This window comes from Pristiophorus japonicus, unplaced genomic scaffold, assembly GCF_044704955.1.
Source record: "Pristiophorus japonicus isolate sPriJap1 unplaced genomic scaffold, sPriJap1.hap1 HAP1_SCAFFOLD_863, whole genome shotgun sequence".
Lineage (NCBI taxonomy): Eukaryota > Metazoa > Chordata > Chondrichthyes > Pristiophoridae > Pristiophorus > Pristiophorus japonicus.
The window spans coordinates 131,331-144,180 of NW_027254786.1; the positions used below are offsets into that span (position 1 = coordinate 131,331).

A 12,850-nucleotide genomic window follows, 5' to 3' on the forward strand; every position below is an offset into this window, starting at 1 on the left:
ACAGAGACTGTAATTCCCATATTGGACTGTACAGTCACCTGAGATCTCACTTTTAGAGTGGAAGCAAGTCTTCCTCGATTTCAAGGGACTGCCAATGATGATGATGGTGGGTGAACTTGGTACGAGTGTGGATACAGACAGCGGAATTTTGGATGAGCTCAAGTTTATGGATGGTGGAAAATGGGAGGCCGGCCAGGAGAACATTGGAATAGTCAAGTCTAGCAGTAACAAAGGCATGGATGTGGGTTTCAGCCGCAGATGAGCTGAGGCAAGGATGGAGACGGGCGATGTTGCGGAGGTGGAAATAGGCAGAAATGGAGTGGATATGTGGTTACAATACTATCGGACAAAAGTCACTTAATTAAGGCATTTTAATTTGCTCCCAAATGCTTGGATTTTCCGATGATGTTGGAGCATGTAAGTCTCATTGCCTGGGATCTACTTCACATAAGGCAGCACTACATCGGAAAGCTGACTTAGACAAGCCATGAAGCTGGCTGCCATGGGACATGGAAACATCAGATTGGTGCAGGCTCGTATTGTCCAATACATTAGCACCCTAGGCACATGTGGCGAAGTGGAAATCCAGATGAGGTGAATTCCATTTCTAATTAGCAAATCCAAATTGAGTAATAGACACCCTACTTAGACAGGTGACCTCAACATTCATACTCGCATGAATTATGAATGCAAACTTCAACACTTCTGTTGGTAAAATAGTAAGACGATATCGAGAGTGTGTGAGAGTGTTTTTTGATCGTTGTGAGTGCTTTACTTGGTTGGTTACTGAATGGTGGGAGATGTTTGCTCAGTAAATATTCAAGTATGAAGTACATTTACCTGGATTGTATGTGAGGCCTTTTCTATTAAAACGAGTGCCTGTGGCTCATTGTCCCCTGTGGCTAGGTGACACTAAGAGTTAAGGTTTGGGGCACGAGATACATGGGGGATGTGAGGAAGAACCTTTTTACGCAGCGAGTGGTAATGACCTGGAACTCGCTGCTGATGAGGGTGGTGGAAGCAGAGGCAATCAATGATTTCAAAAGGAAATTGGATAAGCACTTGAGTGAAATAAACTTGCAGGGCTACGGGGATTGAGCAGAGGCATGGGACTGACTGTATTGCTATACAGGGAGCCGGCATGGACTCGATGAGCCGAATGGCCTCCTCTATAACTCTATGACCTGTAGCCACAGTTGTGGCTGGTCAGTTATTTCTACTGGTCAGTGCTGGTGTGGAAGAGGTGACTCCATGAGGTTGAGATTAAGAAAAGGTCACTGGGTAATACAAGGGAAAACTGTACTCTGGCCCATACTAGACCTAATTAGGGAGTGTATGATGCTAACATGGGGTGCCAAATGCTCAATTGTTCCATTCCCTCAGACTGACACCGTTTTTGATTTATTTTCCTTGTATAACCGAGGTCCATGGGCCATGGTGCAGATCACCATCAGGACTGAGAAGAGCAGGAGAGTAAACAAGGGTGATCAAGCTGCAGTGGTTGGCTGGTTCTTGGGTCTCAAAACCCGTTAATAGTAGGGGGGGGAAGAGAAGATGGGGTCAGACGAGGAGCTCCACGGTCTCAAGGTCCTGGGACATGACGAGTTAGAGCAGGAGATACTCTGCTGTATCTTGATTTCAGTATAATGATGGTACAGAGAGGAGGACCGGTGTGTAGGACGGAGCTTCGGAGGAACAATAATCCTCATTTCCTGTAACCTCCTTCAGCCCTACAACCCTCCGAGATCTCTGCGCTCCTCCAATTCTGGCCTCTTGTGCATCCCTGATTATAATCACTCCACCATTAGCGGCCGTGCCTTCAGTTGCCCGGGCCCCAAGCTCTGGAATTTCCTCCCAAAACCTCCCCGCCTCTCTATCTTTCTCTCTTCCTTTAAGACGCACCTTAAAACCTCTTTTGCCAAGATTTTTTGGTCATCTGTCCTAATATCTCCTTATGTGGCTCAGTATCAAATTTTGTTCGATAACAGCATCTGTGAAGCACTTTGGGACATTTTACTATGTTAAAGGCGCTTTATAAATGCAAGTTATTGTTGTTGTAAGGACAAAGAACTCTCAGCCCAATGTCGTAATGGAAATTGAAATACGAGAGGAAAGCATTTTAGCAGGAAGTTGTTTCCATACAATCATGGCCGATGATTCTTCTCTGAGCGGGACAAATCAAATCGGAACCTTTGACTCATCTCCTAATTCATTTTTTGTTTTTACGTTATTAAATTTTGAACATTTAGACAATCATCTGACATCAAAATTTTTGACAAACGATTTTTGGATGTGACCTGCCTCTTAAAGAGGGGCCAGGTCTTTCATGTGGTTTTGTCTGATCTTTCCCTCTGATTCTCTCCCTCAAACGGAAGTTATGCTTCATTCAGTGAAATTGCCCAAAGTCTCTTGTGTTCCTGTTAAACGCTCCGTCCGCTCCCTTGTGTAATCGCAAGTTGTCCCAATGTCAAGAAATAAAGCAAACATAACGCAAAGATCCCAAAATAGTGCAGCGTTGTTTGATGAAAACTGTATTACTTACAATGTCTTAAAAAGATCAAACAAAACCACTTCAAAGAACTTAGTCCTTAAAGGGATAGCTCTGATCGAAGAGGTTCACTCCTGCTTGTTACAGTATAAAGGACATATTTGAAAATGTCAAAATTGATACTTTTTGAACTGTAATTAGTGAAAACGACTCAAGTCTTGACATCACCTGGTGGCTATCATTGAACGAAAGCTCAACACATTTGTGCCCAATTCTTCCCTCCACGCGTGTAACCGAGGTTTATTGGGCTGGATTTTCGGCTTTGATGATTTCGGGGCGGTAATGGCGGCAGGGCGGTGAGGTTTGTGCCCAGGAACAGTTTGCGCCTCAGTGAGTAACATTGGGCATCTGGGCCATGACTGTGGGGCGCAGCGCTAAGGGAGGCGTTGTACACCTCTAGGGTGCTAGCATGGGAAACTCCAGAGCTAAAGAGCTGGGCCGGGAGTGATCCTAGAGACGCTTGTGGGGGGGGGGGGCGGGGAAACAAAAACTTTAAAAACCCACAAAAACATTCCAAAAACATTGCCCACGCCACCACAACATAATCGCAAAAATAATTAAAAGAAAAAACAATCACACTTACCTTAGGAGTCCATTACTTACCTCTCTGCTGTTGGTATTGTTGGACTGCCTGATTTCCCAGGCGGTCACTGCGGGGCGTGCTGCAGGGCGGACGAGTCGGGCAAGAGTCAAAACTTGCGCTGGTGTTGCAACCAGGGGTGTTACACATCGGGCGCAGCTCTTCCGGGCGGTAATGCTCCGCGCCACCACTAAACCGGCCCCGAGGATCGCCGCGGGGCGCTGGAGGCTGACTGCCCGCCCAGAACACCTCACTGCCGCCATTGCCGCCGCTGCAGGGCGAAAAACGAAGCGCAAAGGAGACCTGAAAATCCAGCCCATATTATTTTGAAGAGGTTACAACTCAAGTCAACACAGCATACAAAGGAACTTCCGGCCAACACGTTAACGTCAAAGCCCGGATTCTCACAAACGACATGATAAAAGGGTTTCGGGGTCCAGGGAGGGAGGAGCAGAAAACAAACAAAAAACAGACCACGATTCACAAGCCTCATCGCCTTCAGTGACCCCATGGATGTGTGAATACTGGTCAAGGACAAAGTGGAGCTCAGCCCAGGTAACCTTCAATAATAACAACTTGTATTTATATAGTGCCTTTAACGTAGTAAAACTTCCCAAGGCGCTTCACAGGAGTATTATAAGACCAAAAAATAAATGTGACCAAGCCAGATAAGAAGAAATTATGGCAGATGACCAAAAGCTTGGTTGAAGAAGTAGATTTTAAGGAGCGTCTTGAAGAAGGAAAGAGAGGTAGAGAGGCGGAGAGGTTTACGAAGGGAGTTCCAGAGCTTAGGGGAAAGGCAACAGACATCTTTATTTTCAAATCCCTCATTGCCCTTGCCCCCTCCCTATCTCTGTAATCTCCTCCAGCCTCACAACAGCCCCCCTCCTCCCCTGCCCTCGAGATGTCTGCACTCTTCAAATTATGCCCTCTTGAGCATCCCTGATTATAACTGCTCAACTATTGGTGGGGCCCCAAGCTCTGGAATTCCCCCTCTGCCTCTCTTTCTTCCTTTAAGACACTCCTTAAAACCTACCTCTTTGACCAAGCTTTTGGTCACCTACCCTAATATCTCCTTATGCAGCGCGGTGTCAAATTTTGTTTGCTAATGCTCCTGTGAAACGCCTTGGACGTCTTACTATGTTAAAAGTGCTAAATAAATGAAAGTTGCTATTGTGGTTTTCTCATTGCTGTTTGTGAGAACTTGCTGTGCGCAAATTGGTAGCTGCGTTTCCCACATTACAACAGTGCTTACACTCCAAAAGTACTTCATTGGCTGTAAAGTGCTTTGGGACGCCATGAGATCGTGAAAGGCATTATAGAAATGCAAGTTTAAATGTACAATCCATCAAGCTTGCTGCTCCCAGAAACCATGTTCAATCTATTCAATCAAAGGGCTCTCCGCAGTATTTGACATGGTCAACCATTACATCCTCCTCCATTGTCTCTCCTCTGTTGTCAAGCTCTGAGAGTCTGCCCTCCCACTCCGACCTGTCTGAACACAGTCAGCGAATCTCCATCATGGTTTCTCTTCCCACCCCTGCACCTCCAGTGTCCCCAAGGATATATCCTTCACACCCACTTGTTTGTAGTACATAAGAACATAAGAATTAGGAGCAGCAGTAGGCCATAGGTCTCCTCGAGCCTGCTCTGCCATTTAATGAGATCATGGCTGATCTTCAACTCCAACTCCACTTTCCCACCCGATCCCCATATTCCTTGCTCAATCTCAGTCTCAAATATACTCAATGAGCATCCACATCCCTCTGGGGTAGAAAATTCCCAAGAGTCACCACCTTCTGAGTGAAGAAATTTCTCCTCATCTCAGTCCTAAACGGCCAACCCGTTATCCTGAGACCATGGGGGAGCAATTAGCATTGTTTGATAGGAACATAGCAACAGGAAGAGGTCATTCAGCCGCTCGGGCCAGTTCCGTCTTTCAATCAGATTATGGTTGGTCTGTACCTCACCTCCATTTACCCGCCTTTGCTCCATTCCCCTTGATACCTTTACCCAACAAAAACCTGTCGATCTCAGTCTTGAAAGCTCCAATTGTCCCAGCAGTCATATTACTTATTTGTTCTTTTTCAGTGCATGACTGGACGGTGTTTCCACAAAGCAGTTCTACCAATTAGGTGTCAGCCGTGGCTCAGTGGGTAGTACACTCACATCTGAGTCAGAAGGTCGTGGGTTCAAGCTCCACTCCAGAGACTTGAGCACAAAATCTAGGCTGACATAAGAACATAAGAATTAGGAACAGGAGTAGGCCATCTAGCCCCTCGAGCCTGCTCTGCCATTCAACAAGATCATGGCTGATCTGGCCGTGGACTCTCCCTGCTCTACTCCCAGTGCAGTACTTGATGGAGCGCCGTACTGTCGGAGGTGTTATCTTCAGGAGATGTTTAACCGAGGCCCTCGTCTCACTAATTAAGGTGGAAATAGACAGATTTTTGAACGATAAAGGAGTCAAGTGTTATGGGGAGTGGGCAGGGAAGTGGAGTTGAGGCCAGGATCAGATCAGCCATGATCTTATTGAATGGCGGAGCAGGCTCGAGGGGCCAAATGGCCGACTCCTGCTCCCATTTCTTATGTTCTTGTGTCTGCTCTCTCAGGTGGACATAAAAGAACCTACGGCAAAACAATAACTGGACAAACAGAGAATGCTGGATATCTTAGCGGGTCAGGCAGCACCTGTGGAGAGAAACACAGAGTTAATGTTTCGGGTCTGACGAAAGGGTCATCGACTGGAAACTATGGCCCCAAGTTTCCACATGATTTGCTCCTGATTTTTAGGAACAACTGGTGTCGAACGGAGTATCTTAGAAATCGGAATTCTTGTCATTTAGTTTGCTCCAGTTCTAGTCAGTTAGAACAGTTTCACTTTGGAACAGAATTTATTTTTCAAAAGGGGGCGTGTCCGGCCACTTACGCCTGATTTCAAAGTTTCGTGAGTGAAAACTTACTCCAAACTAACTTAGAATGGAGTAAGTGAAGATTTTTGTACGCTCGAAAAAACCTTGTCTACACTTTAGAAAATCAGGCTTAGGTTACAAATCAGGCGTAGGGAATGGTGGGGGGGGGGTGTTTAAAGGGAAGTTTACAAACATTAAACACTTCAGTTTTACAAATAAAGAGCCATCATCAATAATAAATGATAAATACATCAATAAATCAACCAATAAATCAATCAAAAAAAATTAATAAGAAATAATTTTTTTTTTAAATCAATAAATAAAACATTTTCTACTTACCGACTGCAGCACCGGGAGCCCTCCAACAGCGTGCTGGGATGCACCCCTCAGTGTGTCTCTGTCAGTGTCTCTATCTCTCTGTCTGTCTGTGTGTCTCTCATTCTCTGTCTGTCAGTGTCTGTGTTTCTGACAGCGAGGGGAGGGGGAGGAGGGGGGTAGAGGGAGAGAGGGGGGGAGCAGAGGGAGGGAAGGGGGAGAGATGGGGGAGAAGGGGGAGGGATGGGGAGAAGGGGGAGGGATGGGGGAGAAGGGGGAGGGATGGGGAGAAGAGGGAGGGATGGGGAGAAGAGGGAGGGATGGGGGAGAAGGGGGAGGGATGGGGAGAAGGGGGAGGGATGGGGGAGAAGGGGGAGGGATGGGGGAGAAGGGGAAGGGATGGGGGAGAAGGGGAAGGGATGGGGGAGAAGGGGAAGGGATGGGGGAGAAGGGGAAGGGATGGGGGAGAAGGGGAAGGGATGGGGGAGAAGGGGAAGGGATGGGGCAGAAGGGGAAGGGATGGGGGAGAAGGGGAAGGGATGGGGGAGAAGGGGGAGGGATGGGGGAGAAGGGGGAGGGATGGGGGAGAAGGGGGAGGGATGGGGGAGAAGGGGGAGGGATGGGGAGAAGGGGGAGAGACGGGGAGAAGGGGGAGAGACGGGGGAGAAGGGGGAGGGATGGGGGAGAAGGGGGAGGGATGGGGGAGAAGTGGAGGGATGGGGAGAAGGGGAGGGATGGGGAGAAGGGGAGGGATGGGGGAGAAGGGGGGAGAGGCGAAAGGAGATGGGGGAAAGGAGATGGGGGAAAGGAGATGGGGGGAAAGGAGATGGGGGAAAGGAGATGGGGGGGAAGGAGATGGGGGGGGAAGGAGATTGGCGGGGGGGGAGAAGGAGATTGGGGAGGAAGGAGATTGAGGGGGGGGGAAATGGAGTTTGGGGAGGTGGGGGGGATGGAGAAGGGGGAGGGAGGCTGAACAGGCCGGGCCCGAGACTTCGGGCAGGGCCCGTCCCCAGCACCAGATTTACAGGTAGATGGCATTGGGTCGGGTCGGGGGGGTGGTGGGAGGGAGGTCGGTTCGATTCGGGTCGGTGGGAGGGAGAGGGAGGTCAGGTCAGGGGGAGGGAGGTCAGGTCGGATCCAGTCCGGAGGCGGGGGGGGGGGGGGGGATCGGGTGTCGGGTCCGGTCCGGGGGCGGGGGGGGGGTGGGGGGGAGGAGCGGGTGTTGGGTCTGGTCCGGGGGCGGGGGGGGTGCGGGTATCGGGTCCGATCCAGGGGCAGGGGGGTGGGGAGGGGGTGTCATGTCCGGTCCGGGGGCGGGGGGGGGGGGAGCGGGTGTCGGGTCCGGTCCGGGGGCGGCGCAGGTGTCGGGTCCGGTCCGGGGGCGGGGGGGAGCGGGTGTCGGGTCCAGTCCGGGGGGGAGCGGGTGTCGGGTCCTGTCCGGGGGCGGGAGTAAGCAGGAACTGGCCGTGGGAGGAGCCTTATTCACGCAGCCCCAGTGAGGCCATTCGGCCAGGGCTAGGGGCTGCGTGCTTCAGGCCCCTCCCACACAGTTTCGGGCGCCTGGAGCTACTGCACTTGCGCGCCCACTGTAGCGCGCATGTGCAGAGGTCCCGGCACTGTTTTCAGCGCAGGGACCTGGCTCCGCCCCCTACAGCTCCTGCTGCACTGCGCCGAGGGCCAGAGGACCTGCAGGAAGGTGGAGAATATGGAGGGTTTTTTTAGGCGCATTTTGTGGCGCGAAAAACGGGCATCCAGGTCGGGACTGCGCCGTTCTAGGCGCGGCTCGAAACTTGGGCCCATTAACTCTGTTTCTCTCCAGAGATGCTGCCTGACCTGCTGAGATTTCCAGCATTTACTTTTTTATTTCAGATTCCAGCATCCGCAGTATTTTACTTTTGAATAACTGGACAAACCTCTCACAAGATCAGTACAGCTGAAGGAAACCAATCAGCCCATCTTCATTCATCCATCCAGAATTAAGAACCTGCTTTGCTCCCATCACACGATCTAACTTGAATGAATCGACCATTTTCCCCTCCTTTGCTCATTTCAGAAGACCAGTCCAGTATTAATCATTCCTTGTATGAAAAAGTTCTTCCTGATATCTGCCCTGAATTGCCCTTTCACGATTTTCAGCCCATGCCTTTTGTTTTAGAGTGTTGGCTTACTTCGAGGCTCTGCTATGGATTTAACTTACCTACGCCATTTACCCTGTATAGTTCCGTCAGGTCTGGTCTCAATCGTCTCCTTTTAAGGCTAAATCACCCCAGTTTCTGTGAACTTTCATTGATGTCAGGAACCCTGGCTCTTCTCTGCAAACCCTCCGGGGCCTCAGTGTTTTCCTTGTGTCCTGATGACCAGAGCTGAACACAGCGCTCAAAGTGTGGGCTCAACTCAGCACTGTACCTTTTGCTCTGCGTGATTTCTGACTTGTACTCAACTGATTCTTGCCGTTAAAAAAAGTACATGGGGTCCTTGGCTTTATAAGCAGAGGCTCAGAGTACAAAAGCAAGGAAGTTATTGTAAACCTCTATAAATCATTGGTTAGGCCTCAGCTGGCTGGAGCATTGTGTCCAATTCTGCACACCATAGTTTAGGAACGATGTCAAGGCCTTGCAGATGGTGCAGAGAAGATTTGCCAGCATGATACCACAGATCAGGGACATCAGTTATGTGGAGAAACTAGAGAAGCTGGGATTATTCACTTTAGACCAGAGAAGGTTAAAGGGAGATTTAATAGAGCTCTTCAAATTATATGGGGTTTTGATAGAGTAAATAGGGAGAAACTGTTTCTACTGGGAGGAGGGTAGGTAACCAGAGGACACAGATTTAAGATAAGTGGCAAAAAAAAATCCAGCGGGAAAATGAGGAGAATTTATTTTACGCAGCGAGTTGTTGTGATCTGGAACGCGCTGCCTGAAAGGGCGGTGGGAGCAGATTCGATAGTAACGTTCAAAAGAGAATTGGATAAATACTTGAAAAGGAAAAATTTACAGGGCTGTGGGGAAATAGCAGGGGGGAGTGCGACTGATTGAATCGCTCTTTCACAGAACCGGCAAAGACACGATGGGCCGAATGGGCCTCCTTCTGTGCTGTATGATTCTATTCTATGATCCATTGCTTTATTTGACGCCTGTCTGGCATCAAAACATGGATCAGTCATTGAACAATGGGAAGACTGAAGACATCATTTTCATCCCCTGCCATAAAGTCTTTTTCCTTGGTTCAGACATCCTTCCCAGCAACTCAGTCAGGTTGAACGAGACCATGTCAACTCTTACTATTCTGTTCAAGCCTGATTTGAGCTTCCAGCCCAACATCCTTTCCATCGCCAAGGGTACTTATTTCCACCTAAGAAATAGGAGCAGGAGTAGGCCATCTGGCCCCTCGAACTTGCTCCGCCATTCAATTAGATCATGGCTGATGTACAACATACCGCATCTCTGCCCTTCCTCATTCCCACTGCCCCTGAAACCTTTTTTCATGCTTTTGTAAACAGTAGTTTAATTTTTCCAACGTTCTCCTTACTGCCCTCCCACCCTCCTCCTTTTATAAACTCCAGCTCGTTCAAAAGTCAGCTGCTGTATTTTGCCCCACACTTGCCTATCATGCCTACTGTCACTAAACTACAGCAGCTCCTTGTCCCCCAATGCACTGAATGTAAAATATTCCTCCGAAAACTTGGGATTCCTTCGTGCGAACAGCCCACCCTACCCCCAGGCTTATGTCCAATCCCGCAACCTTTTCATTGAATATATTTAAGATGGAGATAGATGGATTTTTGAACGATAAGGGAGTGAAAGGATATGGGAAGCAGGCAGGAAAGTGGAGCTGAGCCCAAGATCAGATCAGCCATGATCTTATTAAATGGTGGAACAGGCTTGAGGGGCCGAATGGCCTACTCATACTCCTATTTCTTATGTTCTTTGGCTACCTGACTCTGGCCTTGCATGCATCGAATTTCCCTTAACCCTGCCGTTAATGGCAGCACGTCCTACCCTCTGCAACTTCCTCTCTGAACCCATCCATCTCTCCTCTCCTCTGAAAACCTTCACAAAAACCCACCTGTTCGACCAAATTCTCGGCCATCGCTCCTAGCTCTTGCACACTAGCTAGGAGCCCATACTGTCATTCCTTTGAACTGTTCCCCCCCACCACCACCACCTTCCTCTGTGATGTGTCTTGGAATATTTTCCACAATAACGATGCTATATCAGTACATGTTGCTGCTGCATTTTTCTTTCAGTTGCTAGGTGTAGTGTATGTACCTGTGAGGATGCTCACAGGTTGGTAGAGCTGTTGAGTTGGGAATGGCTTAGCCAGTCAAGTGATGTTCACAAGACTCAATAAAACCACAGCCAGTTGGGTTCGGGGCATCCACGCTGAGGCAGGTGGTTGTGAGCCTGGTGGATGAACTGGTAATGTGCAGTGTGATTGTTAAAACCTTGCTAATACTGCTACAACTACAGTGAGAGTGAGAGTGAGAGTGAGAGTGAGAGTGAGAGTGAGAGTGAGAGTGAGAGTGAGAGTGAGAGTGAGAGTGAGAGTGAGAGTGAGAGTGAGAGTGAGAGTGAGAGTGAGAGTGAGAGTGAGAGTGAGAGTGAGAGTGAGAGTGAGAGTGAGAGTGAGAGTGAGAGTGAGAGTGAGAGTGAGAGTGAGAGTGAGAGTGAGAGTGAGAGTGAGAGTGAGAGTGAGAGTGAGAGTGAGAGTGAGAGTGAGAGTGAGAGTGAGAGTGAGAGTGAGAGTGAGAGTGAGAGTGAGAGTGAGAGTGAGAGTGAGAGTGAGAGTGAGAGTGAGAGTGAGAGTGAGAGTGAGAGTGAGAGTGAGAGTGAGAGTGAGAGTGAGAGTGAGAGTGAGAGTGAGAGTGAGAGTGAGAGTGAGAGTGAACCCAGGATTCTGTGAGATGAGGAGGAAGAAAAGCTGCCTTCTAGGTACAATCTACAGGGAGACTGTGAGCGTTTGGAAGGAGGCGGAGGCCTGCTGCCTGGAGAGGGGAGAGGAGGGAGAGCTGCCAAGACTCCTGTTACTGCTGCAGAGTTTGAGAGAGGGGGAAGGAACAGCTGCAATTCGACTACTCACTGGCTGTGTGGAAGGAGGGAGAGCCATTGTCAACATCAACAGATGGGTGTATTTTGGTGCAGTCCCCAAAAAGACTTTGTTTAATTGGTGGGGGGAGGAAAGAAGATTAATAAGAACATCGGGGGGGGGGTGTGTGCGCATGCAAGTATGTGGGGTTCTTGCAAACAACTAGGCCCCACACACTACTGGAAGCACCCCTCCCCTATTGCCTGGCCCGGATTGGCTGGAGCTACCTGGGTGCAATCTCTTTCCCAATTAACATCGTTTGGAGGACTGTGCCTGGGTGGTTCCAGCCATCCCAGGTGAAGGCATCTTCTCCCCCGCCAGAAGAATATAGTTCGTTTGTGATCCGGGGAGTGCACCCATTGCAAGCACCCACCCAATGCTGTGAGGAGTGGCTGATACTCCGCCTCCCTCTTTCCCACTGCACTCCCATCCTCTCTCTCTCTGACTCTCCTCTCTATTTTCTCTCTCTGAGAGCCTCTTTTAAAATATATTTTATTAATATATTTTAAAAGAAAATGAAAAGGGCCCCTCCCCAATTGCCAAAAGTTGGGGAGAGGTGTGCCTCGTTAAGAGCTCCCTCTGCTCATCAACGAGGCCAATCAAGACCTTTACAGGCCTGTGACTTTGGGGTCAGTGTCGCCCTTAAAGGGACCCTGATATGGCGAGTCCATCTGCACAACTGGCGTTGCCAGCACAAACTTATGCGCGCGTGGCAGCAAAGGCCACGACGACTCCTGCTGCCCCACCACCTTTCAGATTCATTACTAAAAAAAACGGGGTCAAGAGATACACTCAGCCCAACACGACCATCGAGGAGTGTGTGAGGGCAATGGCTGGGGTTGTCGGCCCCTCGGCCATTATCGCCACCTCCAAAATATACGGGAAGGCTGTGTACTTCCTGGGGTCAGAGCAGGCAGTGTCCCTGGCTCTCAGTAAGGGGCTCACGGTGGGCGGGACCTTCCTGCCGGTGGATCCTCTCGAGGCCACCGCGCAGAGGGTCGTCATCTCGAAAGTGCCCCCCTTTGTGCCCGGTGAGCTCCTCCTCCCCACCTACGTCAACTGGGGGAGATGAGGTCAAGGATAACGCCGATACCGCTCGACTTCAGGGAGGTCAGCCTCCATCATGTATTCTCCTTCCGGCACCAGCTTTTCGTAATAGAGGCGGTAATAGAGGGTACATTCAATGTGGTCCACTAGGGGACTGCCTACCACGTCTTCTGGACGTCGGACGGTGTGCGGTGCCATGCCTGTAAGGAGGTGGGGCATGTCTGAAAGAACTGCCCCGCTTCCAAGGCCGCTAAAACAGCCAAAGCAGCCGCCACTCCTCCCCCTAGAACCGTCCGCATGCCGGAAGCCGTAGGGCATCGTCGGAAGCCTTTGGCTTCACGGCCTCCGGCGGGGGGGGAGGGA

The 12,850-nt window shown here is 49.8% G+C and overlaps 1 long non-coding RNA gene across 1 annotated transcript in view; it reads right to left on the bottom strand.

Moving 5' to 3' along the window:
• Positions 1 to 3,292, bottom strand: part of LOC139257583 (uncharacterized) — a 28,540-nt gene extending 25,248 nt beyond the window's left edge. Inside the window, exon 1 of the long non-coding RNA XR_011592307.1 lies at positions 3,152 to 3,292. This is a non-coding gene — a long non-coding RNA (uncharacterized lncRNA). The remainder of the gene's footprint in view (positions 1 to 3,151) is intronic.
• Positions 3,293 to 12,850: the final 9,558 nt, after the last annotated feature.